This window comes from Sciurus vulgaris (genome assembly GCF_902686455.1).
Source record: "Sciurus vulgaris genome assembly, chromosome: 7".
Classification (NCBI taxonomy): domain Eukaryota; kingdom Metazoa; phylum Chordata; class Mammalia; order Rodentia; family Sciuridae; genus Sciurus; species Sciurus vulgaris.
In genome coordinates this window covers 115,272,868-115,291,662 of record NC_136467.1, presented here as the reverse complement: position 1 = coordinate 115,291,662, position 18,795 = coordinate 115,272,868, and the positions used below count along the sequence as shown (strand labels likewise).

Here is an 18,795-nt window from a genome sequence, read left to right as displayed (position 1 = left end):
GGAACCTGCAAAATTAATCTTCTCGATGCTGATAAAGCATAGGGACACACTCTTTTTGAGATGTCAAGCTGGCTGCTAACAGTTCATTGGCAAAAATGGACATGCCTAAAAGGGCGGGGCCCAAAGAGGTGTGTCACTCTGGGTATCAATTCCTATAAATCAAATCCTGACAATCACCAGAATATTTTAAAAAGAATGAATTATGATTCATGGGCCTTCAAACATTTATTACCACAAGAACATTCTCAGTAGAAGAGAAAAAAGCGACCGGGACTTGATTAATGGCTAAAGCAAGACAATAAAATAAATCTCATAAATATAAGGAAAGAAAACTGAACGACTAGTCTGCAATAAACACAAAATAAAGATTTTGTTTACCTTCCCACCATATACACTAACCAGACTCAAGATTTTCACTGGGTAAAAATAAAGCTAATTTGTTTAACTAGTTTAACTAATGCCTAATTAGGAACATTTGATAAGTAGCAATAATTTTATTTCCCAACTAACTCTCAAACTGCCAAATATCAAACCCTCAATCTGGAAATCTGATGACAGGAAGGGGAAAAAAAAAAAAAAACACTGTCCATCAGTAACATGTAGAGAGATTTTTTTTTTAACCCATTTTTTTCCCTGCTAGAACTCAGCCTGTCTTCAGAACTGGAGAGGGCTTAACCAACTTAGTTAACCCCACTTAGTGTCTAACCCTACTGAACATCTCTGGGCTAGACCCTCTAGTGCTAAAATTATCCTGGCAAAGTTAAATTCCCAGCACCATCAAGGTACCTGACAGCAAAGACCTACAACTCTTCTGCAGAAACCAGTGGGCTTAGGGCCAAGAAAACAGAGGCAAGGAAAGGCAAAGACTGCTGGTTAACTAGTTAAGTACTGAGTACTCCTGCTTGTTATCCTTCCAGAGGGCATTAAAGCAACATTTTCTACCACCAAACTCCTTTCTTGAAAAGGTGAATGATGCAGAAGGTTGGGACTAATGGGGACAACTTAAAACTCCTTTTCTAAAGCTCGACTCCATGGCCTGATGAGAGGTGCACCCACACCGACTCTCTGGGAAGGCATGTTTAATGAACTCTGGGGCCATGCCTGGACCGGTCATTCCTAAGCATGACTTCCATGCACTTCACAAGACGGCCCCAGGCCACACGGTTAGCAACCTCTACAACACGTTCACTTGCCAAGCAGTTCTCATCTGGAGAAGAGTTTCCACGAAGCTGGTTCTAACAGGCCGGTTGGTAGAAGGCACACAGAAGAATCAGAAGGCGTTTTCTTCTAACCCAAGGATGGCAGGCGCACATGCTCCAGCCCAGAGCTGGCCAGAGGCTGCCGGCCAGGTGCTCTCTGCCTTCACCGGTGAATGGGTGGTTTTGTTTTGTTTGTGATATCTGTTTCTTCAGACCACCAGCATTAACTTCCCAGTCTCCCAAACTGAAGTTGGGGAGTGAAGGGGCAAGTTCCCCCTTTACACATTTCTCCCATCTGGGTGGCCACACTAACTTCTGGAGAGTACCCAGCCCCCACAGAGCCCATAGGATCACATACATACACATATGCATCATGTCAATAACCCCAAAAGGAACATCCCCAGGGCCCTGCGGTTTCTTGGCTGGAAGAATGAAGGCTTTATAACATCACAACCTACCATTGCAAGTCCACCACCTTCACCCTTTAAGCTAGGGTTGCCAATTATAGCGCCCACCTCACCCCTCCCCCTTTGCTGGGATGCTGTGCAGCCCAGAGAGGGAACAGGGAGGAAGGCAAGCAGGGAGAAGGCCCTGCTCACATACTGAAAGTAAAGGGGCGGCAGGAGACTTGTCCTCTGTTCCTCCACTCGTCCCTTCCCACCCCACCCCCGTCTTCTCACGGAGCATCCCCCAACTAATTTTTTTAAAAATGAAACTTAATAAGCCTCTTGCCTACCTTGGCTGTTTCTGCAACAAGTGCATGAGCAATCCGACAGGAAGACCAGTCTCCGCTTGGGGGGGCGAGATGGGGGGCTAGCAGAGCTGATGGAGTAATTTCAATATTAATTTATGTCAGCCGCCTTCTCGCAGCGCTACTCACTTACAGTACTGCCCTCAGCCTGTAAACAAATATCGCTCCGCCAGGAAACATACTCCCCAGATGCAAGCCCCTCTCCCCAGCAGGGAACCTGGCTCCTCGCCCCCCCGAAACAGCGTGCTCCCCCACTCCCAGTGGGAAGCTCAGGGTTTCCAACGCACCAAGCCACCACCTCCGCCACCACCCCAGCAAGAAACTTACTCGGTCCGTCTACGCCTCCACCCTCCCTCCAGGAAATCTACTCTCCATATGCATTCAGCCTCCCCGCAGGAAATCTGCTCCCCCCTCCCCCTTCTATATACATGCACCCCTCCCTCTTCTCCTCCCCACGCGCCCTCCCTGGCCAGAAACTTACTAGCAAGCAAGCGTGCAGGCTCTTCTGATCCTGGAAACTTATTCCCAGATATAGCGCCCGCCAGCCCCCTTTCCCGGCCCTGCTCCCCTTCCTGCCCTCCGCCGCAAGCAACTCCAAACTCTCCGCATCCAGCCACTCTCCCTCCCCGGTGGAAATTTGCAGCGCCGGGCTGCGCGCGTGCATCCACCCTCCCCTTCAGGAAACTTACTCCCCATCTGCATGCACCGCCTCTCAGCCATCGCTTAGAGGGAAGGGGGTGTGCTGGGGAGACAGAAATACATATGTATCTCTCGCCCCTCCCCCGGCCGCAGCCCACTCGGGGCCGAACCGCGGTAACCTGGCCTTACCTTTTGCATTGCTCCCCACCCTCGCCCCCTCCCTTAGCCCTCCTTATCCGCTCTCCAGCACCCCCCTTTTTCACCCATTACCCACCCCTAGCAACCGTTCCCAAGCTCCTCTCGGCCTTTTTTTAAAATCCAGGATGCAAATTCCTCCCCTGTCAGCAAATCGACTGTCAAATTATTTTCTTGCAAAAGGAGAAAGGCGGGGTGGGGTGGGGGGGAGCAGAAGCAAAAAGCGGGGAGGCGGGGGAAGGGAGGGAGAGGGACAGAGGAGGGGAAAGATATCCCTCCGCAGAGCTGGGTCTGGCCGCGGGCGGGGAAGCAGGAAGTAAGGTGTCCAGCGCCGCGGCCGGCGGGTCCTCCGCCGCGGCCCCCGCCCGCGTCCCCTGTCCCCCGGGGCGCCGCGCTCCGGCGGGCGCGGGCCGCCGGGCGCATTGTTCGCAGCCTTCTCGGCGGTGCACTGCTGACTTTATTTGTGCGCTCTGCGTGTGCGTGAGGTTGCACCTTTTGTAGGCTGGCGAGTCTCTGGACAAGGATGGGACAAGGGCCCAGTTGCAGCCCCGCACGGGACCTGTCAGTCCTGGGGTGCAGCGGACTCTCCGGCGTGGCCAGAAAATCGAGGCCCGGGAGAAAGCAGCGTGGTCGGGAAGCTGCCTCCTTAGACCCGGACCAGTGCAGGATTGCTTCCTGCGTAGCCGTCCCGGTTATTGTAACGCGCGTTGCAATCTAATGACTGGAGTTAGGGGGTTTTGTTTATTTTTTTTGTAAGGGTTTGCATAGATGCCAGGGTCTGGGCAGGCTGGGAGGAGGCGGGCTGCGCCTACCCCCACCGCACCCCGGCCTTGGAGGGGCTGGGAGAGGGCCTGGGGCTCCAGGGAAGGGGCTGGAGGTTCTCGAGGCGCGCGGCTCCATCCCTCCGCCCCGGTGGGGGCGGGGAGGGGTGCTGCAGACGGCACTGGAAATGGAGCTCTCTGGGGAGGGGGCTCCATCTCCGCGGCGCAGTAGGCCGGGAGGGGGGAGGTTGCCTAGGAGAGGGGCCGGGGCTGGCGGCGGAGGGGAGGGATCGCAGGGGAGGGGGCGCGGGTGCGGCCGCGGCGCTCGCCCCTCCTCGCGCGCCATGACTGTGGAACGTGGTGCCGGGGAGGAGGGACGGCCGCCGGGGGCCGCCCGGGGCTGCTCAGCATTGGTGCGGAAACCCGAGCCCCGAGTCGCTCCCTCGCGCTGTCTCCTCCTCCTCCTCTGCGGGGGAAACCGCTGCACCCAAACCGAGAGCAGCTGCGAGCAGGGGGCTGGGCGCGGGCTGAAAGGCTAGCCAAGGGTTCAAACCTCGGCGGCCCCGGGGCAGGGGGCAAGAGAGACCGAGTCCGGCGAAGGCGCTGCCGCCGTTCAGTCCCGGTGCCGGGATCCTAGCCGGTGACCCAGCATTTGTCTTCTGGTCCTAGGAAACGTAAGCCAAAGATAGTTCAGCCAGAGTACCTCGCGCCGGGTTCGAGGTATCGATCTCGCGGAGGGTCCTCAAGACAGCGAGTATTTTTGCACGAGGGAAAGTTACACCATTCTTTTTACAGTGTGGGGGAATCGTTGCGCCCTTCCCCCAAATCTCATGCAGGATAAGTCAGCTCCCGCTCTCCAGGCCTTCGACACTGTCCCCCCGCCCCACCCCCACTCGGGCTCTGGGTGTGGACAGGGCGGGGGAAGGCTATATGGGAGCTTAAAGCATGAGGTCATGGGCGGAGGAGGCTGCTGCCAAAAGCAGCCTAGGTTTTTGTGTATTTTGAGGGGTAACGGTTCTCCATCTTCAGCAGTGGGAAGTCCTCCTGCCTAATACTACCGATTCGGAGGCACCTGGACCAGAGAGTCCCCTAAAGAAGCGGGGGCTCTGCTCTATTTCGCTCAATGAGCATCTGGCGGGTACCCAGCCTTTTATGGAGCCCTTACACATAAGCAAAGAAAGCTGAGGGACAGCGCACAGTGTCGCCAGGACTGGGAAAGCTTCAGATGCCCTCTTTCTTCAGTCCTTGGTCATCCTCCAACTGGACTGCTTTCTGCGACAGCTTCTAGGTCCCTCCGACCCATTCTTTCCAAGCAACTAGAGGAGACTTTCTAACACTCGTCATTACTCTCCTTTAAACGCAGCAAGCCCCTCCCCACTGCTCTTAGAATAAAGCATGTCCTGAAACCCCTGCGTGGTTCGCCTCTGCAGACCTCTCCACAGCTCTTCCACGTTCACAGTATGCCCCGTCATGCTTTCTTTGTTCGAAGGGTGGGGTATCCTTACCCCCGCCCCTGCCACCTCTTACTAACTCCAGTTAGACCTTCAGGGTTTGGCTCAGCAACCATAACCTCCAAGAAGCCTTCCTGAGAGTACGCACTTTCTACCTCAAGTTCCTTTTGGGTGAAAAAGATCTACCCTAGACCTCCAGGCAGCCGGGCTGCGGCCAGAGCTATCCCCAGTGGCGGTCCTTTTCCAATCGGAGGAGCAACGGCCAAGTTTGAGCACCACCACCCAGAGGCCTGACCTCGAGAGGGAGTTGGCTGGGACAGAAAGAACCCAAGACGCCCTGTTTCCTGAAGACACCTGGGAAAAGCACGCACCGCCCAGAAACCTCAGCCCCTCCACCTCCTACTCTAGCACACACCCACACACGCTAATGCGAGGAAAGGTCTTTTAATCTGTAGTTCCTCCCTGGGGCAGATAAGGAACCTGAGACTTAGAGAGTAAGTAAATTGCCCCGGGTGAATGCAGAATTTACATCCTGTCTCTCGGGTCCCTAAACCTGAAGCCGCAGAGGATTGAAGATTTGGTTCTGGTTCTACACAGCCAACGACACTTTTGCCACCTTCAAAGTCTGAGTTTATTGCTGAAAGAGGCAGTATGCCAAATGATTAGCCATGCAGGCTCTGACCTTGGGCTAGTTACTTAACCTCACTTGGTTTAGTTTCTCTGCCTGTAAAATGGGAATGATGATACCTATAGTGTAGCATTATTATGAGGTTTGAATGAGTGATATTTACAGGCCTTGGAACAGTTACCTAGGCAAGTTCCTGATTATTTGTGAATGGAGTTATGTGCCCCCTTTCCCTTCCCAAGCACTCTAGAAAATTAGGTCCTGAGTCTTAAATGATTTAAGCAAAAATTATCTAGGACTTAAAACTGGGAAAGCACAAATAAATACACAATATAAACAAAGACCTAATTTAGTCAATAAAATCCATTGTCAACTCTTGAAGGCAAGTAATCCAAATCCATGAATTCTTTTAGAATTAGGGTTAGAGGAAAGATGACTGATATTAAAATATTATCTCAGATCTTTGCAATCAGTCAGTCTGCAATAGTCCCCATTCTGGTGCAAAACCTGCCCTATGTGACTGAGAACCTCAGGCTGTACAAAATGGGAGGGGATTATCATTATTATCATTAGATCTTAATTTTCCCATTCTTGTCACTCATCCCGATGGTAAAAGACTTTTTAAATGTAATTTTTAAAAAATAGGATTAATGCCTAATTTTAAAAAGCCAACAGAGCTGGGGTTGTGTCTCAGTGGTAGAGCGCTTGCCTAGCATGCCTGAGGCACTGGGTTCAATCCTCAGCACCACATAAAAATAAATAAATAAAATAAAGGAACTGTGTCCATCTGCAACTAAAAAATTTTAAAAATTTTAAAAAACCAGCAAGAAGTTTCCCTTCCACCTTCTCTGCCACTCATCCCATTCTCACTCTGTAGAGACAGCCAAAGTGAGCAGTCAAAAGACATGTTTAACTGTCTTCCAGATGAGGCCTTGAGAGTATTCTTTGAATGCTTACTTAAATGTTTATATCCAAAGCTCCTTTCTCCACCATAGACAGAACCATCATCCTACCATGCTATCCCTATCCCTATCCTCATCCCACCCTTTCAACCTCAACCCTAAATAGGCTCTATTAAAATGATAAACCACCTGACTAATGACAGAAGCAAATGATTAAGTGCTTTATGGTTCTTTCCCCTTCTCTACACTAATAATCACTAACATTTAATAATCATAACTTTGTATGTGCCAGACACTGTGCTAAATACTAGATGTGTGTTGTCTTATTTAATCTGCCCCATATGATCATTATCCTTATTTTATAAATACACAGAAATGGTGGCTCAGAGCCAAGCGTGGTAGTGCACACCTATAATCCTTCCTGCTCAGGGAGCTGAGGCAAGGCAAGAATTGCAAATTTGAGGCCAGCCTGGGCAACTTAGGGAGACCCTGTCCCAAAATTTTAAAAGCTTAAAGAAGGGCTGGGAGTATAGCTCAATAGCAGAGTGCTTGCCTAACATGTTCAAGGCCCTGGGTTCAATCCCCAATACTGCAAAAAAGAGAAGAAAAAAAGGAAAGAAAGAAATGGGCAGTCAGAAAGATTACATAACTTGCATCAATTTGCAACTAGACCAACCTGAACCCAAGTCCTCTCTCTTAAACACTCTTCGCCACAACACAGGAAAAATTCTAGTAGGCTGCATCAAAAGGAGTGCTACTTCCAAATTGCATGGACTCAAAATCAGATGCACGGATGAAATTCTCAGCTCTGCTTACCAGTTCTGTCTCAGCTGCCCAGAACTGTGACACTGGGTTCCCTCATTTGTAGCTTGGATAAAAGCCCTCTCTGGCCCCTCCTACTTTTCCGACTGTCGAAAATGTTGGCTTTCCCAAGAGAGGGACCATTTCTGAGACCACACTGCTTATTTGCCTATCTCAGGAACAGATCAGAACTCAATGGAAATGGAAATGTATCCAATTCACAGCCAAAGGAAATGTTTTAGGCCTGCGCGTTGGGGTATTGTTTTAGGGGTCGTTTTTCCTGTGCTTTGGATTTAAACAGCTGGAGTTATTTTTATATATGACCCCAATTTGAAATGAAAGTTTGTCCTTTTTGAGAGAAAATTTGCTTTCCAGGAAAAAAAAAAAAAATTTGTGTGTGTGCATGCATGTGTGTCTAGAGAGAGAGAGACAGAGGGTGAGATGTGGTGCTGAGCTACATGCTGGTCCTGGCCCCTATAATGCGTTTCTTTTTATTAAAGGTGGAGCTTCTTAAATGCTAGAGAAACTGGAGGAGTGACGATACAGGGAGACGAGGGCACGGAATGAAAAGCACCACCTCTGCTTCAGCTCTCTCCACGGCCACAGAAGGAAGTCTGGGAGAGCAACAAGTTCAAAGCAAGGGGAAAGAAGCAGTCCAGTGTGGTCGCCAGGAGCCCCTAATGAATATCATGAATGCAGTTGAAAAGGTCTCCGTGATCAGAGTGCAAGTGAGTCAGTGGCAAGTGAAAGCAAGGAGACAATAAAGCTTTAGGATGTTTCTCAAATTCTTATTTCTTTGCTGGCCTTGAAAATAAAATTACAGCCCAGAAGGGTTTATGGAACTCCCCATTTTCAAATCAATAAGGCAACATCATTTACAGATGATCCTATCAACCCCCAAGTCTGTTATGGACGGTGTTTAGAGAGCTGGCCTTACTCAAGACAGGACTAACTGGTGAATGTTTAGTAATACTAAGAGATTGCTATCTCTCTCTCAGGCAGGTTTCTAGCCAGAGAGAAGATCTGTTCCAGGCTATGAGGGTTCTTGGCTTAAGTCATATTTTATACACACACACACACACAAACACACACACACACACACACACACACACACAAATATTTAGTAGATTCTGTATCCCGAACAAACACAAAAATGGACTAACTGGTCTAAATCACTGCTAAAAACATTTTTACATGCTAAAGGGAAAAGCATTAAGTAGCATACCCATTCTCCCCTCTACCTCAGCCCCTGGTAACCACTAATTTGCTACTTTCTCTGGATTTATCTAATGAAGATATTTCATACAAATGGAATTTCATGACATGTGACATTTATGTCTGACTTCTTTCACTTAGCATAATATTTTTCTTTTTTAAACATTTTTGTAGTTGTAGATGGACATAATACCTTTGTTTTATTTATTTATTTTTATGTGGTGCTAAAGACAGAACACACTGCCTCATAAATGCTAGGCAAGCACTCTACCAGAGCTACAACCCCAACCCCTTTAGCATAATATTTTTAAGTTTCAGCCATCGTATAACATGAATCCATACTTATTCTTTTATGACTGAATAATAATCCACTGAATGGGTATGATATTTATCAGTATGGATATAAAATATTTTTCAGTTGAGGAACATCCAAAAGGTTGTTGACCTCTTTTGGCAATTGTGAATAATGCTGCTCTGAACATTCATGAACAATTTTTTTTTACATATAATATTATTTTAAATTTTAAAAATTAGTTGTAGATGGACACAATACCTTTATTCTATTCATTTTTATATGGTCCTGAGGATTGAACCCAGTGCCTTACACATGCTAGGTAACTGCTCTACCCCTGAGCTACAACCCCAGCCCCCATGTACAAGTTTTTGTTTGAAGACCTGATTTCAATTTTGAAGGGTATATAGCTAGTGAAATTACTGTGCTATATAATAACGCTATGTTTAACTTTTTTAAAAACTGCAAACTACATGTAATCTTTTGAAGGGACTTCACAATTTGAATCCCTTTTAGAAGCACTAACAATCAATTGATATCATACCTAGGCTACTAAGCCCATTCTTAGTTATAAAATAAAACAAAAAAAATTTTTTCTATGTAAGCCTGGTGGTGGTGGCACATGCCTGTAATCCCAGCAACTCAGAATCCTGAGGCCGGAGGATCACAAATTCAAGGCCAGTCTCAGCAACTTAGTGAGACCCTAAGTAAGTTAGAGAAACCCTGTCTCAGAATAAAAAATAAAAAGAACTGGAGATGTAGCTCAGTGGTAAAGCAACCCTGGATTCAATCCCCAGTACCAAAAAGAAAAAAGAAATATTTTATATGTAAAAGATACTCTCGTTAGAGATTGACTTAAGTTCTTAAAATTTATTTACCTTATTAATTTGAAAAAGTAGCATGGTTGTTAAGGACACTTAAACACTGAGATGTAAAAAGAAGAATATACACATCACTTTGAATTCACTGTGAAGACTATTTTTAAACAAAAATAGAATCAATAGAGTTAGCATGAAATTAAGTCAATGAAGGAAAATAATAGAGCAAATTTTTGAATAGTAGCAATTTCAAGTCAGAAAGTAGCTCCATCTAGTTTTTTTTTTTCCAAGTCTGCCACTCTAAAAATTTGAAGCATGATTTTGTAATAATGTAGAATAATATCCACCTGTTACTATAGAAAGGTGGTTTTAGTTTGTTTATTTGGTTTTTTCTTCATTATTTATTTACCTGATTGACTTTAAAATAATCATTTTCTTCTTTGGAATTGAATAGTGAACACAAAATTTTGACAAACTATTTTTCAGAAGGACTTAGTGTCCCTGCCTAAGTTTGGTCTCTCTTGTCTGTCTTATTTTAAAGTAAGCTTATGATAAAACTGACTTTCATATGTGTGACTGTGTGCACAGTGCTACTAGTAAACACCGTCACAAACAGGATGCAGACAATGCTATCACCTCCGCAGAATCCCTGTCCTATCTCTTAAGAGTCACCACCACCACCCTGCCACGGTCCCCGCCCCAGTCCCTGACAACACTCCAACTCTTCTCCAGGGGCCTCACCTTTTCCCTGGGTGTCACATAAATCATACAAAATTTAACCTTTGGAGACCGGCTTCTTTTGCTCCATGAAGCCTATTCACATTGCTGCATTTGTTAATGATAGTTCTTTCCTTTTAGTGCTGAAGAGCATACATGTGAATGTTTCTCCATTCACTCACTGATGGACATTTGAATTGTTTGCTGATAGTTACAAATAAAGCCGTTATGAACATATGTGTGAGGGTTTGGGGGTAAACATAATATTCATTTCTCTAAAACAATTCTTTGAAGTGGGATCACTGGGTCACATGATAAGTATATTTTTAACTTTGCCAGACACTGCCAAACTATTTTTCCAAATGATTGTATCATTTTGTATTCCCATCAGCAATGAATGATAGTAGTAGGTGCTCCATAAACTCACCAGGAAACAGTAGGTACTGTCAGACTTTGGTTTATGTTTATTCCATTCTTATAAGTGGGGAGTAGTATCTCATCATGGTTCTAATTTACATTTTCCTAATGGCTAATGGTGTGGAGAATCTTTTCATGTGCTTTTTTCTATATATCTGTCTTCTTTGATGAAGGGTTTAAGTCTTTTGTTACTCCTCCTCTTTTTGCTATTTAAAAACTGGGGAGACCAAGGAAGGAGGATCACAAATTTGAGGTCAGCCTGGGCAACTTAGCAAGACCCTATCCCGAAGTATAAGGACTGGAGATGCGGCTCAGTGGTAAAGTACCCCTGGGTTTGGTCCCCAGTACTAAACAGACAAACAAACTACATATTTACTTATTTATTTTGCTTTTTTTCTGTCTTCTCCCTATTAAAATGTAAGTTCTAGCTGGGTGTGGTGGTGGGCTATAATCCCAGGGACTTGGGAGTCTAAGACAGGAGGATCATAAGCTCAAAACCAGCCTGGCAATTTAATAAGACTTTGTATTAAAAAAAAAAAAATCTTCAACATGTCGGCTTAGGACCAGACTTCCTTAACAGGACTCCCACAGCACAAGAAATAAAAACAAGAATCAATAACTGGGATAGATTCAAACTAAAAAGCTTTCTCTCAGCAAAGGAAACTATCAGCAATGTGAAGAAAGAGCCTACAGAGTGGGAGAAAATCTTTGCCAATCATACTTCAGATAGAGCACTAATCTCCAGAATCTATAAAGAACTCAAAAAACTCTACACCAAGAATACAAATAATCCAATCGACAAATGGGCTAAGGAAATGAATAGACACTTCACAGAAGAAGATCTACAAGCAATCAACAAACATATGGAAAAATGTTCAACATCTCTAGTAATAAGAGAAATGCAAATCAAAACCACCCTAAGATTCCATCTCACCCCAATTAGAATGGTGATTATCAAAAATACAAGCAACAACAGGTGTTGGCGAGGATGTGGGGAAAAAGGTACACTCATACATTGCTGGTGGGGCTGCAAATTAGTGCAGCCACTCTGGAAAGCAGTGTGGAGATTCCTTAGAAAACTTGGAATGGACCCACCATTTGAGCCAGCTATCCCACTCCTTGGCCTATACCCAAAGGACTTAAAATCAGCATACTACAGAGATACAGCCACATCAATGTTCATAGCTGCTCAATTCACAATAGCCAGACTGTGGAACCAACCTAGATGTCCCTCAATTGATGAATGGATAAAGAAACTGTGGTATATATATACAATGGAATATTACTCAGCCATAAAGAATGATAAAATTATGGCATTTGCAGGCAAATGGATGAAATTGGAGAATATCATACTAAGTGAGATAAGCCAATCTCAAAAAGCCAAAAGACGAATGATATCGCTAATAAGTGGATGATGACACATAATGGGGGGAGGGAAGGGTTAGTGTTAGGGTTAGAGTTAGGGTTAGAGTTAGGGTTAGGGAGGGGGGCAAGAATGGAGGAAGGAAGGACTGTATAGAGGGAAAAGAGGGGTGGGAGGGGTAGAGGGAAAGGAAAAAATAACAGAATGAATCAAACATTACTCTATGTAAATTTATGATTTCACAAATGGTATGCCTTTATGCCATGTACAAACAGAGAAACAACATGTATCCCATTTGTTTACAATAAAAAATAAAATTAAAAAATTTAAAAATAAAAAAAAGCTGGGAATGTAGTAGAGCATCCCTGAATTTAATCCCAAATCCAAAGAAATTAAAAATGAAAAAAATATATATAAATTCTGCAAGGAGGAACAGGAATTTTGGTGTGTTTTGTTCATTGTATTAACATATACAACCTAAAATACCTGTAAATTTACAATGTCCTGTCATCTATAACATGGTTTCACACATAATAGATGTCTAACTATGTTTGCTGAAAGAACAAGGTAGTATTTATTGCATGCTTATCATAAAGTTATCAAATGTATTTTGTTGTCATTTATTTCATTAGTAATTTTTAAAATCTATTCTTTATAAGGCTTTAATTGCTCAACAAACACGTTGAGTAGTTATTCTGTGTCAGTTACCAGGCCAGGGTTTGTGACTGAACTGAAAGTTACCTCTGAGATGGGCAGGTTAATGCGAAGAGATAAGGAAGGTACTGTGATAAAGACATACTAGAACCCAGCAAAGCTCATCAGAGGAACCCTGAAATCAGTTTTAAGGGTCAAGGAAAGCTTTCTGGGAGAGCTGATCACTTGAATTAAACTGGAGCAAAGAAAAGACCTAACTTACACTTTTCCCATACTATGGAACAGATAATTTTTTTTTTTTTACCCCAGAGATTGAACTCAGAGGTGCTTTGACACTAAACTACACACCCAGCACTTTTTAATTCTTATTTGAGAAAGGATCTGGCTAAGTTGCCCAGGCTGACCTCAAACTAACATTCTTCTGCCTCAGCCTCTGGAGTCACTGGAATTCACCATGACCTCAGGCTCAGAAATAAATTTTTAAAGTTGAATTACTTATATTACCATGTACAGTGATATAAATTATCCATAAAATACTATTTTTAAAAGGCATTGAAAACAAAGGTCTTTGGTTTGACATCATAATAGGCACCATTGTTTTAAGGATTATAAGAATTCAAATGTAACAACATATTTTCTTGATTTTTAAAATGATTTGTTTTCCTACTGTTGAATTTTGAGTTGTTCTGCATAAACGTTCTTTGTCAGATATGTGATTGCAAGTACAGTATTTTCCCCTAGTTTACAGCTTTCATTTTCTTAACAGTGTCTTTCACTGTTTTTAATTTTAGTGGTCAAACATACTGATTTACATATTGATTTTTTTCTTTTAGGAGTTGTGCTTTTTGTATCAGGTCTAAGACATTTCCCCTAATTCCAAAACATGTACATTTTACTCTCTTTTCTTCTAGAAGTTTTATAGTTTTATGTTTCATTTTGACATCTATAAACCTTTTTTAGTGGTGCTGTGGATACAACCCAGGGCCTCATGCACACTGGGCAAGTATGCACCACTGACCTACACCCCCGGTCTTTTATTTTTTTACTTTTTTATTTTGGGAGAGGGTCTCACTCAGTTGTTCAGGCTGATCTCAAACTTGTGATCCTCCTGCCTCAGCCTCCTGAGTAGCTGGGATTACTGTGTCCGGATGGTATGACCCATTTTTTAGGTTTTTTTTTTTTTTTTTTTTTTTTTTTTTTTTTTTTTTTTTTTGTATAAGATGTGAGATTGAGGTCAAGATTGTTTTGGAAGAAGCCATCAAAAGCCTACCAACCCCAACCAAGAAAAGCCCAGGACCAGAAGGATTCTCAGCCGAATTCTACAAGACCCTTAAAGAAGAATAATAACATTACTTCTCAAGGTATTCCAGAAAATAGAAAAGGAGGGAACCCTTCCAAACTCATTCTATGAGGCTAATATCACTATGATACCAAAACCAGACAAAGACTCATCAAGGAAAGAAAACTTTAGACCAATATCCCTGATGAACATACATGCAAAAATCCTTAACAAAATACTGGCAAATCTCATACAAAAATATATTTAAAAGATAGAGCACCACAATAAAGTGGGTTTATCCCAAGGATGCAAGGTTGGTTCAACATTTGGAAATCAATAAATGCAATTCATCACATCAATAGATTTAAAGTTAAGAATTATATGATTATTTCAATAGATGCTGAGAAAGCATTTGATAAAATACAGCACCCCTCCATGCTTAAAACACTAGAAAAAATAGGAATAGTAGGAACATACCTCAACATTGTAAAGGCTATTTATGCAAAGCCTACAGCCAACATCATTTTTAATGGAGAAAAACTGAAAGCATTCCCTCTAAAAACTGGAAGAAGGCAGGGATGCCCTCTTTCACCACTTCTATTCAACATTGTCCTTGAAACACTAGCCAGAGCACTTAGACAGACCAAAGAAATTAAAGAGATACAAATAGGAAAAGAAGAACTCAAGCTGTCACTATTTGCTGATGACATGATTCTATATTTACAGGATCCAAAAAACTCCACTAGAAAACTTCTAGAACTAATAAATGAATTCAGCAAAGGAGCAGGATATAAAATCAATACACATAAATCTAATGCATTTCTATTCATAAGTGATGAATCCTCTGAAAGAGAAATTAGGAAAACCACTCCATTCACAATAGCCTCAAAAAAAATTGAAATACTTAGGAATCAATCTAAAAAAGAGGTGAAAGACCTCTACAATGAAAACTAAAGTCCACTAAAGAAAGGCATTGAAGAAAACTTTAGAAGATGGAAAGATCTCCCATGTTCTTGGATAGGCAGAATTAATATTGTCAAAATGTCCATTCTACCAAAGGTGCTATACAGATTCAATGCAATTCCAATTAAAAATTCCAATGACATTCTTCATAGAAATAGAGAAAGCAATCATGAACTTCATCTGGAAGAATAAGAGACCTCGAATAGCCAAAACAATTCTGAGCAGGAAAAGTGAAGCAGGAGGCATCACAATACCAGACCTTAAACTATACTACAGAGCAATAGTGACAAAAACGGCATGGTATTGGCACCAAAATAGACAGGCAGACGAATGGTACAGAATAGAAGACACACAGACAAATCCACATAAATACAGTCACCTCATATTAGACAAAGGAACCAAAAACATACAATGGAGAAAAGATATTCTGTTCAACAAATGGTGCTGGGAAAACTGGAAATCCATATGCAGTAAAATGCAATTAAACCTCTATCTCTGACCATGCACAAAACTCAACTCATAATGGATCAAGGACTTAGAAATTAGACTAGAGACCCTGCACCAAATAGAAGACAAAGTAGTTCCCAATCTTCATCACATTGGCTCAGGATGAGACTTCCTTAACAAGACTCCCAAAGCACAAAAAATTAAAGCAAGAATCAATAAATGGGATGGACTCAAACTAAAAAGCTTTTTCTCAGCAAAGGAAACAATCAATAATGTGAAGAGTGGGAGAAAAATCTTTTCCACATGTACTTCAGACAGAGTACTAGTCTCCAAAATTTATAAAGAACTTAAAAAACTTTACGCCAAAAAATACAAAGAACTCAGTCAATAAATGGGTCAAAGAACTGGACAGACACTTTACAGAAGACATACAGGCAATTAATAAATATATGAAAAAGTGTTCAACATCTCTAGTAATTAGAGAAATACAAATTAAAACAACTCTAAAATTTCATCTTACTTCAATTAGAATGGCTATTATCAAGAACATAAACAATAATAGATGTTGGTGTGCTGTTACCTTGTTTTTTTTTTTGGATTTTTTTTCCTTTTGTCTTTTTTTTTTAGACTTTTTTTTTTTTTTTTTTCAGGGCCGAGGACCGAACTCAGGGCTTTACGCGTGCAAAGCAAGCGCTCTGCCACTGAGCTAAATCCCCGACCCCATAGATGTTGGTGTGGATGTGGGGAAAAGGCACACTTTTACATTGCTGGTGGAGTTGCAAATTGGTGTGGCCACTCTGGAAAGCAGTGTGGAAAATCCTCAGAAAACTTGGAATGGACCCACCTTTTGACCCAGCTATCCCACTCCTTTGTTTATACCCAAAGGACTTAAAGTTAGCATACTACAGTAAAGCAGCCACATCAATGTTTATAGCAGCTCAATTCACAATAGCTAGATTGTGGAACCAACCTAGATGCCCTTGAACAGAGGAATGGATAAAGAAACTGTGGTATATATACAAAATGGAATATTGTTCAGCCATAAAGAAGAATAATATTATGGCATTTGTAAATAAATGGATGGAATTGGAGAATATTATGCTAAGTAAAATAAGCCAATCCCAAAAAACCAAACACCAAATGTTTTCCCTGATAAGTGAATGATGATATTTAATGGAGGGTGGAGGGGTGGGGAGTGAGAGAAGAATGGAGAAACTTTAGATTATGTAGAAGGAAATGGGGGGGGTATGAAAAATGGTGGAATAAGACAGACATCATTACCCTATGTACATGTATGATAACACGAATGGTATGAATCTACATCATGTACAACCATAGAAATGAAATGATATACCCCATTTGTGTCACAATGAATCAAAATGCAGTCTGCAATAAATAAATAAATAAATAAATAATTTTTTAAAAAGATTGTTTTCATTTTAATTCTTTTGTGGGTTATTTTTGCAAAGCGATACCCAGTTGTTTCAACATTACCTGTTCAAAAATCTTATCATTTTTCCTTTGTCTTTTATATTTATTTGTTTATTCATTTATTTATTTTCTCTTGGTACTGGTTTTTGAACCCAGGGACCCAGGCATGCTAGTCAAGCACTACACCACTGATTTATAATCCCAGCCTGTCTTTTGTTATTTTCAACAATCCACATTTGTGTAAATAAATTTCTGGACAATCTATCTTGATTAATTGATCAGTGCATCTATCCCTCTGCCAATTGCACATGGTCCTCATCATTATTGCTTTATAGTAAGTCTTGAATTGTTTTGCTTCTCTGGTCCCTTTGCCCTTCCAAATAAATTTTAGAATTACCTTGCCTATACCCACAAAATCCTGTTGGAATTTTTATTGGAATTGCATTAAATCTATAGATTTGTTTGGGGAGAATTGACATTTTTAGTTAAATTAAGTCTTCCAACCCATGAACAGAGTCTCTCTCTTCATTTACTCATGTCTTCTTTGATTTTTTCATCGTGTTTGTAATTGTCAGCATATAGATTCTGCACAAGTTTTGTTAAATTCATACCTAAGTATTTCTCATTTGAACAACTTAAATGGCACTATTTAAATTTTTGTTTTCTAATTTGTTTGTTGTTAAGGATATATACATACGAAGAATTTTTTAAAACATTTTTTTTAGTTGGCAATGGACCTTTATTTTATTTATTCATGTGCGGGGCTGAGGATCGAACCCAGTGCCTCACATGTGCTAGAAAAGCACTCTACCACTGAGCCACAACACCAGCCCTGAAGAATTTTTTTTTAGTTCACTTTATATCCTGTGACTGTGCTAAACTCACTTATTAATGTAGGTGACTTTTTCAAAAGATTCCTTGGCATTATCTACATAAAAATCAAGTCACCTGCAAACAGGAATGGTATTTTTTTCTTTCTAATCTGTCTGCCTCATTGTACTGGTTCAGACTTCCTATACTATATTAAATAGGAGTGGTGAAAGTGGACATTTTTGCCTTGTTCTCAATCATGGGAAAAGCATTCAGTCTCTTATCATTAAGTATGATTTTAGCTGTAGGTATTTTATAAATGTCCTCTAGCAAATTAAGGAAGTTCCCTTCTATTTCTAGATTACTCTGAGTTATTATCATGAATGGATTTGGGTTTTTTCCAAATGCTTTTTCTGCATGGTTTGCTATGTTCTCGTTTTTCCTCTCTAGTTGTTTAAATGGCAGTGTGTGTGTGTGTGTGTGTTACTGGGTATCATGCTGTCCAGGGCCATAAGTATGCAAGACTAGTAAGTGCTCAACCACTGAACTACATCCCCAGCCCTTTCTCTAGTTTTTCAATATGGTTAATTATGATGACTAGTCTTCTGAAATATGGAACCAGCCCTACATAAGTAGGATAAACCTCACTTGGTAGAGACATGTCTTTTTTCTTCTTCTTCCTCCCCCTACCCTCTCCCTGGGAATTGAATCCAGGGCCTCATACATGCTAGGCAAGCTCTCTACCATGCAGCTCCAAAACCAGCCCTTTTTCATAAACTTTAAGAAAGGATCTCACTAAATTGCCCAGATTGGCCTAGAACTTGCAATCCTCTTACCTCAACCTCCCAAGTAGCTCAGATTACAGGCATGCACCATCACACCCAGCATGTTATTCTCTTTATATATTGGTAGATTTGATTTCACAGTCCTTTTTGGGGGGGCTCCGGGAATTGAACTGAGGGGCACTTAACCACTGAACTACATCCCCAGCCCTATTTCGTATTTTATTTAGAGACAGGGTTTCACTGAGTTGCTTAATGCCTCACTTTTGCTGCCACTGACTTT

At 42.2% G+C, this 18,795-nt stretch overlaps 1 protein-coding gene across 15 annotated transcripts in view; it reads right to left on the bottom strand.

Annotated features, from left to right (window-relative positions):
* The window catches only part of TRERF1 (transcriptional regulating factor 1), a 206,621-nt gene extending 203,631 nt beyond the window's left edge, over window positions 1–2,990 (bottom strand). For 2 of the 15 annotated variants that reach the window (XM_079147724.1, XM_079147730.1), the window contains exons 1-2: window positions 2,864–2,990; window positions 1,936–2,021 (exon numbers count right to left, since the gene is read on the bottom strand). The gene's annotated coding sequence lies outside the window, so the exon portion shown is untranslated. Of the gene's footprint in view, window positions 1–1,935; window positions 2,022–2,277; window positions 2,354–2,431; window positions 2,599–2,639; window positions 2,764–2,863 lie in introns of those variants that run through there. The other 13 variants (XM_079147725.1, XM_079147731.1, XM_079147714.1 and 10 more) reach the window with 9 other exon arrangements.
* Between the last annotated feature and the right edge of the window lie 15,805 nt (window positions 2,991–18,795).